This window comes from Notamacropus eugenii, chromosome 3 (assembly GCF_028372415.1).
Source record: "Notamacropus eugenii isolate mMacEug1 chromosome 3, mMacEug1.pri_v2, whole genome shotgun sequence".
NCBI lineage: Eukaryota > Metazoa > Chordata > Mammalia > Diprotodontia > Macropodidae > Notamacropus > Notamacropus eugenii.
Window position 1 is genome coordinate 429,704,824 of NC_092874.1, and position 9,998 is coordinate 429,714,821.

A 9,998-nucleotide genomic window follows, 5' to 3' on the forward strand; every position below is an offset into this window, starting at 1 on the left:
AATTACACACAAAATAATTAACAATAATTTTTTTTAAAACTTGAGTCCCAAACTTCCTCCTTCCCTCTCAGCCCTCTCCACTCTGGGAGAAGACAAGTAATTTGATATCAATTATATACGTGAAGTCGTACAAAATATATTTCCATATTAGCCACATTGCAAAAGAAAACACAAACAGAGGCGGAGCCAAGATGGCGGAGTAGAAAGACGCACATACACATAGCTCAGAACCCACAACCCACAGAACAGCTACAGGGGAGTAACTCACGGCGAATTCTGCACCCAGACGCCACGGAATATTGGAGCGAGGGAGATTTCTGTTCCGGAGGGATCTGCAAACCTCTCACGGGAGGTCCTTCGCGCTGCGGACTGGGCGCCGAGACTGGGAGCTGAGGGCAGCCCTGCCGCGGCCGCGGCACCAAGAGGAAAAGATCCGAGCGGGCTTCGGGGACGGGATCTCCAGAGGCCACGAGGGTCCCTCCACCCACAGAGGGACCTGCAAACCTCTCGCAAAAGGTCCGTCGCGCTGCAGACGCGGAGCCCAGCCCAGCCCAGACCTGCTGCGGCCATGGCACCAAGAGAAATAGACCCGAGCAGGCTTCAGGGACGGGATATCCAGCGGCTGCACAAGTCCCGCCACCCACAGGTGACGGGGGTCGGTGAGAGAGTCTCTTTGGCGGGTCGAGAGGGGAGTGGGGTGCCCCCATGATTCGGGCCCCCCGGGAGGTAGAAGCTGAGAGGCGGCTGCAGACCGGGGCTCCCCAAGCGGACGGGAGCCTGAATCCATTGTGGAAGGTGTGTGCATAAACCCCCTGAGGGAACTGAGCCTGAGAGGCGGCCCTGCCCCTGACCACCTGAACTTAATTCTCACACTGAATAGCAGCCCTGCCCCCCGCCAAAAGCCCTAAGGCTGGAAGCAGCATTTGAATCTCAGACCCCAAACGCTGGCTGGGAGGATCAGGAGGCAAGGTGGGTGTGAGGAGAATATTCAGAGGTCAAGTCACTGGCTGGGAAAATGCCCAGAAAAGGGAAAAGAAATAAGACTATTGAAGGCTACTTTCTCGGAGAACAGACATTTCCTCCCTTCCTTTCTGATGAGGAAGAACAATGCTTACCATCAGGCAAAGACACAGAAATCAAGGATTCTGTGTCCCAGCCCACCCAATGGGCTCAGGCCATGGAAGAGCTCAAAAAGAATTTTGAAAATCAAGTTAGAGAGGTGGAGGAAAAACTGGGAAGAGAAATGAGAGAGATGAAAGAAAAGCATGAAAAGCAGATCAGCTCCCTGCTGAAGGAGAACCAAAAAAATGTTGAAGAAATTAACACCTTGAAAACTAGCCTAACTCAATTGGCAAAAGAGGTTCAAAAAGCCAATGAGGAGAAGAATGCTTTCAAAAGCAGAATTAGCCAAATGGAAAAGGAGATTCAAAAGCTCACTGAAGAAAATAGTTGTTTCAAAACTAGAATGGCACAGATGGAGGCTAAGGACTTTGTGAGAAAGCATGATATCACAGAACAAAGAGAGAAGAATGGAAAAATGGCAGATAATGTGAAATATCTCATTGGAAAAACAACTGACCTGGAAAATAGATTCAGGAGAGACAATTTAAAAATTTTGGGACTACCTGAAAGCCATGATCAAAAGAAGAGCCTAGACATCATCTTCCATGAAATTATCAAGGAAAACTGCCCTGAGATTCTAGAACCAGAGGGCAAAATAAATATTCAAGGAATCCACAGAACACCGCATGAAAGAGATCCAAAAAGAGAAAGTCCTAGGAACATTGTGGCCAAATTCCAGAGTTCCCAGGTCAAGGAGAAAATATTGCAAGCAGCTAGAAAGAAACAATTCAAGTATTGTGGAAATACAATCAGGATAACACAAGACCTAGCAGCCTCTACATTAAGGGATCGAAGGTCATGGAATAGGATATTCCAGAAGTCAAAGGAACTAGGACTAAAACCAAGAATCACCTACCCAGCAAAACTGAGTATAATACTTCAGGGGAAAAAATGGTCTTTCAATGAAATAGAGGATTTTCAAATTTTCTTGATGAAAAGACCAGAGCTGAAAAGAAAATTTGACTTTCAAACACAAGAATGAAGAGAACCATGAAAAGGTGAACAGCAAAGAGAAGTCATAAGGGACTTACTAAAGATGAACTGTTTACATTCCTACATGGAAAGACAATATTTGTAACTCTTGAAACATTTCAGTATCTGGGTACTGGGTGGGAGTACACACACACACATGCACACACGCACACATACATAGAGACAGAGTGCACAGAGTGAATTGAAGAGGATGGGATCATATCTTAAAAAAAAAATGAAATCAAGCAGTGAGAGAGAAATATATGGGGAGGAGAAAGGGAGAAATTGAATGGGGCAAATTATCTCTCATAAAAGAGGCAAGCAAAAGACTCATTAGTGGAGGGATAAAGAGGGGAGGTGAGAGAAAAACATGAAGTCTACTCTCATCACATTCCACTAAAGGAAAGAATAAAATGCACACTCATTTTGATAGGAAAACCTATCTCACAATACAGGAAAGTGGGGGACAAGGGGACAAGCAGGGTGGGGGAGATGATAGAAGGGAGGGCATGGGGAGGAGAATGCAATTCAAGGTCGACACTCATGGGGAGGGATAGGATCAAAAGAGAATAGAAGTAATGGGGGACAGGATAGGATGGAGGGAAATATAGTTAGTCCTATACAACACAACTATTATGGAAGTCATTTGCAAAACTACACAGATTTGGCCTATATTGAATTGCTTGCCTTCCAAAGGGAAGGGGTAGAGAGGGGGGGAGGTAAAGAAGTTGGAACTCAAAGTGTTAGGATCAACTGTCGAGTAATGTTCTTGCCACTAGGAAATAAGAAATACAGGTAAAGGGGTATAGAAAGCTATCTGGCCCTACAGGACAAAAGAGAAGACGGAGACAAGGGCAGAGAGGGATGATAGAAGAGAGAGCAGATTGGTCACAGGGGCAATTAGAAAGCTTGGGTTTGGGGGGGGAGGGGATAAAAGGGGAGAAAATTTGTAACCCAAAATTTTGTGAAAATGAATGTTAAAAGTTAAATAAAAAAAAAAAAGAAAACACAAACAAAAACGTAAAGAAAATTTTAGAAGAAGCATGTTTCAATCTGCACACAGAGTTCATCCATTCTCTCTCTGGAGGTAGAGAATGTTTTTCATCATGGGTCCTTTGGGATTGTTATGGATCACTGTCTTGATCAGAGTAACTAAGTCTTTCACAGCAGATCATCCCTACAATATTGTTGTTACTGTGTACAATGTTCTTTTGGTTCTGTTCACTTCACTATGTATCAGTTCATATAAGTCTTCCCAGTTTTTTATAAAACCATCTTACTCATCATTTCTTTTATGATAATAGTACTCCAACACAATCATATACCACAACTTGTTCAGCCATTCCCCAATTGATGGACATACCCTCAATTTCTAATTCTTTGTCATCACAACAAGAGCTGCTATAAAAATATTTTGTACAAATAGGTCCTTTTCTTTTTTCTTTGATTTCTAGGAGATACAGACCTAATAGTGGTCAAAGGATATACACAGTTTTATAGCCCTTTGGGCATAGTTCCAAATGACTCTCCATAATGGTTGGATCAGTTCAGAACTCTACATACAATATGTTAGTGTCCCAATTTTTCCACATCCCCTACAGTATATAATTTTCCTTTTCTGTTATGTTACCTAATTTGGTAGGTGTAAAGTGATATCTCAGAATTGTTTTAATTTCCATTTTTCTAATCAGTATTTATTTAGAGCACTTTTTCATCTTTCTGTTGATAGCTTTGATTTCTTCTTCTGAAAACTGATAGTTCATATTCTTGGATAATTTATCAACTAGAGAATGACTCTTATTTTTATAGAGTTGGCTCAATTCCTAATATATTTGTGAAATGAAGACTTTATCAGGGAAACTTGCTATAAATTATTCCTTCCCCCAACTGCAGTTTCCTGTTTCCCTTGTAATTTTGGCTACATTTATTTTATTTGTGCAAAACCTTTTTAGTTTCATGTAATCATAATTATCCATTTTACTTCCTGTAATCCTCTCTGTCTCTTATTTAATCACAAACTCTTCCTTTATCCGTAAGTCTGTCAGGTATATTTTTCCACGCATCACTAATTTACTTATGATATCACCTTTTATGTCTAAATTATTTTTCCATTTTGACCTTATCTTGATATGCAGCGTGAGATGTTGGTCTATGCCTAGTTTCTTTCAAACTGCCTTCTTTTTTTCCCAGCAATGTTTGTCAAATGTTGAGTTCTTTCCTGAAAAGTTTGGATCTTGAGGTTTATCAAACACTAGATTATTGTGGTCATTTACTATTCTGTATTATATACCTAATCTATTCCACTGATCTACCACTGATAGATTTTTCTATTTCTTTTTTCTAACATAGGATTAGTATTCTAAATACTCCTCTGTTACCCTGGGCAGTTCATATTTTTGTAAATATTCATTCATTTCACTTAGATTGTCAGTTTTACTGTCAGATAATTGGACAAAATTATGCCTAATAATTGTTTTAATTTAATATTCATTAATGATACATTCATTCTTTTCATTTTTGATATGAGTAAATTAGTTTTCTTCTTTCTTTTTTAAAAAATGAAATTAGCTAGTTGTTCATCTATTTTATTATTACTATTCCTCCATACAATATTTTTATTTATTGGCTCAATTTTTTTACTTTAAATCTTATTAATCTCTTCTTAGATTTTCAGATTTCCATTTCGCTACTTAATTGAGAATTTAAAATTTGTTCTTTTTCTGTGTTTTTTTTTTTAGTTGTGTGCCCTATTCATTGATCAGTTCTTTCTTTCTTTTAGTGATGTGTGCATTTAGAGATATAAATTTCCCCCCAAAAACTGCTTTGGTGGCATCCCACAAATTTTGGAATATTGTCCCATTGCTGTCATTCTCTTTAATGAAATTATTTATTGTTTCTATGACTCATTCTTTGACCCACTCATTCTTTAGGATTAGATTATTTAATTTCTAATTAACTTTCATTCTATACCTATATGGCCCTTCATTAAATGTAATTTTTATTGCATTATGGTCAGAAAATGGTGCATTTATCATTTCAGCTTTTCTGCATGTGGTTGTGAGGTTTTTATGCCCTAAAACATGGTTAACTTTTGTGAAGGTATCATTTACTACTGAGAAAAAGGTCTACTCTTTTCTATTCCCATTCAGTTTTTTTCCAGAAGTTGATCATATCTAACTTTTCTAAATTCTACTAATTTCCTTGACTTCTTTTTTACTTATTTTACAGTTAGATTTTATTTAGTTCTAAGAGGTTAAAGTTGAGGTCTCCCATTAGTGTAGTTTTACAATTTCCTCCTAGAATTCATTTAACTTTTCCTTTAAGAATTTGGATGCTATACCAAGATTAGGAGGGAAGCAGAAAACTGGGAAAAATTTTTTTGCAACTAGTGACTGTGAAAATGGCCTCATTTCTAAAATATATTAAGAACTGAGTCAAATGTACAAGAATACAAGTCATTCCCCATATAATGATAAATGTTTAAAGGATGTGAACAGGGAGTTTTCAGAGGAAGAAATTAAAGCTATCTATAGTCATATGAAAAAATGCTCTGAATCACTTTTGATTAGAGAGATGCAAACCAGAACCACTCTGAGGTACCACATCACACCTATCAAATCGGCTAACATGATAAAACAGGAAGATGATAAATGTTGGAGACGATGCGGGAGAGTTGGAACACTAATTCATTGCTGGTGGAGCTGTGAGCTGATCCAACCATTCTAGAGAGCAATTTGGAACTACACCCAAAGGGCTACAAAAATATGCATACCCTTTGACCCTGCAACACTGCTTCTAGGGCTGTTTCCCAAAGAGATCATAAAAATGGGAAAGGGTCTCACATATACAAGAATATTTATAGCAGCTCTCTTTGTGATAGTCAAGAACTGGAAATCCAGGGGATGCTCATCAGTTGGGGAATGGCTGAACAAGTTGAGGTATGTGAATGTAATGGAATACTATTGTGCTGTAAGAAATGATGAACAGGAAGACTTCAGAGAGGCCTGGAAGGACTTATATGAACTGATGCTGAGTGAAAGGAGCAGAACCAGGAGAACTTTGTACACAGCAACAACCACAGCGTGTGAGCAATTTTTCTGGTACACTTAGCCTTTCACAGCAATGCAAGGATCAAAAAAATTCTCAATAGACTCTTGAGGCAAAATGCTGTCCATATCCAGAGAAAGAACCATGGAAATGGATTGCAGAATGAAGCAGACCATTTTCTCTTGTGTTATGTTTTGTTTTATTTTTTTCATGGTTTCTCTCATTTGCTTTAATTCTTCTATACAATATAACTAAGGTGAAAATGTATTTAATAAGAATGTATGTGTAGAACCCATATAAGATTGCATGCTGTTTCAGGGAGGCAGGAAGGAGGGGGAGAGAGGGGGAAAAATCTAAGATATATGGAATGATTGTAGAAAATTGAAAACAAATTAATTAATTAAAAAAAGAATTTGAATGCTATGACATTTAGTCATGTTTAGCATTTATATTATTTCATTGTCATTTGCACCTTCTAGTAAGATCTAGTTTTTCTTCTCATTCCTTTTAAATAGGTCTATTTTTGCTTTTGCTTTGTCTGAGATCATGATTGCTACCCCTGCCTTTTTTTTTTTACTTCAGCTGAAGCATAATAAATTCTGCTCCAGCTCCTTATTTTAACTGCAAATGGCTCTGTGTTTCAAGTGTGCTTTTTTTGTAAACAACATATTATTGAATTTTGGTTTCTAATCCATTCTGCTATTCACTTCCATTTTACAGGTGAGTTCATCCCATTCACATTCAGACTTAAGGCTTCTAACTGTTCATTTCCCTCCATTCTATTGTCTACTGTTTATCCTTCTCTCTCTCTTCTTATCCTAACCCTCTTCCAAAGTGTCCTTGGCTTCTGACCACTGCCTTTTTCTGTTTGCCTCCCTGTAATCACTTCACCTTTCAATTATTTCCTTCCCCTCCTACTTCCCTGTTGAGTTAGATTTCTATTACAATTTATGTATGTATGTATATATATATGTATGTGTACATATATATATGTATACATGTATACATACACACAAATATTTTCCCTCTTTGAACCAACTAAATGTGAGTGAGCTTCAAATATTCCTGCCGCCCCATCATTTCCCCCTCCACTATAAAAAGTCTTCCTTCCACATCTCTTTTACGTGAGATAATAAGTTCATCCATTCTTGTTCTTCCTTTCCCTTTTTCTCAGGGCATTCTCTTTCTTGCCTATCCATTTTTTTTTTACATCATTCCAATATAATCAACTCAATGCTCCTACTCTTTTTCTATGTAGAATCCTTTTAACTGCCCAAATAATGACAAAACTCTTAGAAGATACGCACATCATCTTCTGACATATAAAACTTAACAGTTTAACCTTATTGAGTATCTTATGATTTCCCTTTTATGTTTACCTTTTTATAGTTCTCTTGAGTCTTGTATTTGAGAGTCAAATTTTCTATTTCATGTAAGTCTCTTCATCAGCAATGCTTGAAAATCTTCTATTACATTAAATATCCATTTTTCCCCCTGAAGGATTACACTCAGCTTTGCAAGGGAGTTTGTTCTTCGTTGTAATCCCAGCTCTTCTGCCTTCCAACATAAGTATTCCAAACCCTCCCCTTCTTTAATATGGTAGCTGCCAAGTCTTGTGTAATTCTGACTGTGGTTCTATGGTATTTGAATGCTTTTATCTCCCCTGGCTGCTTGCAATATTTTCTCTTTGTCTTAGGACCTCTGGAATTTGCCTATGATAATTCTGGGAGTCTTCATCTTAGGATCTCTTTCAGAGTAATCAGTGCATTCTTTTCCTTTATATTTTACCTTCTGGTAAAGTTGTACTCGAAAATTTCTTGAAATATAACATCTAGGCTCTTTCTTTGATCATGGCTTTAATTCTTAAATTATCTCTCCTCAATCTATTTTTCAGGTCAGTTTTTTTCTTCTATGAGATATTTGACATTTTCTTCTATTTTTTTCATTCTTTTCATTTGATTTTATTGTTTCCTGGTTCCTCATGGAGTTTACACTTGCCCAATTATGATTTTTTAGAAATAATATGTGCAATTTACTTACATTCTTAAAAAAGGCAGTAAAAATGGACATTTGGTTTCATATTTAAAACATTCCCATGTTCTCTTGTTCATAGTTCAAATTCTAAATTGGACCATTCCTCTCCCCTCAATACTTTGGATCTTAGCTCCAGCAGACCTCAAAGGTAACATGGGAAACATTTCCCCATCAGTTATTGGTTTGCTTCCTGGGTCAGGGAAATTTACCCTTTCTATGGAAAAGGATCCATGTGCACCAAATCTAGAACTTCAGAATATGGTATTTTCTTTTTCTCTTAATAAAAGATCTGGATCCCTATTATATCACCATCACTGAGTATGAAGAGTTTTGAGTCCGGATATTGATAGTTGGGGAACATGATGGAGTCTGAATCCTGAGAGTGTCCTAGGCCCAGATCATGGCCTATCTCATGAATGGCCACCAGGAAGAGGTTGGTTCCCTCCTCAGAATATGACCATTCTTCATCACTGTCAAACTGGACAGCTCCTTGGTAGTCAGGATCTGGGGCAAAAACATGAGCCAGGATGTTTCCTTCTCCATCAAACAAATAGGTATCTCCATGATCTCCAGACAGGAAAACAAACTTAATGTCAGAATCTTGTTTATACACTCTTTGGAACTTCAAAGGTGCCACACAGCTCTAGACTTCTGCTGCCTTTTGCAAGATCTTTTCAACTGTCTTGCCTCTTGGATAGTTGATGATACCGTAGGTTATGGGGTTATTTCTAATTTGGAGATTCCCAGGAAAAAATATGTAGTCAGCAATATCTTGGATCCCTCCACATCAGGGCTATCTTATGATGGCCTTTGTGGGCTCATCCAACCATCCAGTTTCTTCCAGGCTGAAGAAATGCTTCAAAGTTTGGTGCTAGAATTCTTCTTTGGTGAAGAATAATTGATGGAAATAATCCTTAAAGAAATCCAAATCATCAAGGACTGTTTTGAGGATAAGTGGAAAGGATAAACAGAAAGGTAGGAAAAGGACAAAGATGAGAATAGTAGACAACATGATTAAAGTTCCAGCTGTACTGTAGGCTATCCACAATTATGATTTTTAAGGAATTATTTCCATTAGTGAATTTTTATACCTTTTCCCCTTATTTGGACAATTCTGCTTTTTAAGGAATTACTTTCTTCATTATTTTTTGTGCTTTGTTCACCAAACTGTTAATTGTCTTTTCATAACTTTCTTCCTTGCTTTAATTTCCTTACCTGTTTTTTTCCATTTACAACTCTTATTTGATTTTGAAAAAATTTTTTAACTCTTCCGGGATTTCTTGTGCTTGCTTCCATTTCATATTTTTCTTTGAGCCTTTGCTAGTAGCAGAAGGCTTCATTGTCTTCTGAGTTTGTGTCTTGATTTTCCCTGTCACCACAGTAGGTTTTTATGGTCAGGTTCTTTTGCTTGTTTACTGTTTGCTCATTCTTCTACCCTTTTTCTTGATTAAGAATTTTATGTTTATGTTAGGTTCTGTTTCCAGTGGGGGAGGGGAGAGCTCTGCCTCGAGCTTCAAGCTTTTTTATATTGTTTTCAGAGTTAGTTCTGGGGTTTGGAGAGTTTGTGGTGCTTCCAAGATAGTGTGATCCTGGGAGAGGTGTGGTCACTACTCTCCTGGTCCGTGCTCTGGTTCTTACCCAGGAATGGTCCCTGATCCTCTGGTATTGTAAACAATACTGTTCCTTAGAGTTCCTGATCCTTTGGGGCCAGATATGATACTGTCCCTCAGAGTTTCCATTCCCTCTTGGCTGAAAATGTTCCTCTCTGCCCTTGAACTATGACCCAGAAGTGGGTAGAGGCAATGGAGCTGCCAAGCAGTGTC

General features: G+C 38.0%; 1 pseudogene; it reads right to left on the bottom strand.

Moving 5' to 3' along the window:
• Positions 1–8,452: 8,452 nt before the first annotated feature.
• Positions 8,453–9,195, bottom strand: LOC140532271 (collagenase 3 pseudogene; annotated as a pseudogene).
• Positions 9,196–9,998: the final 803 nt, after the last annotated feature.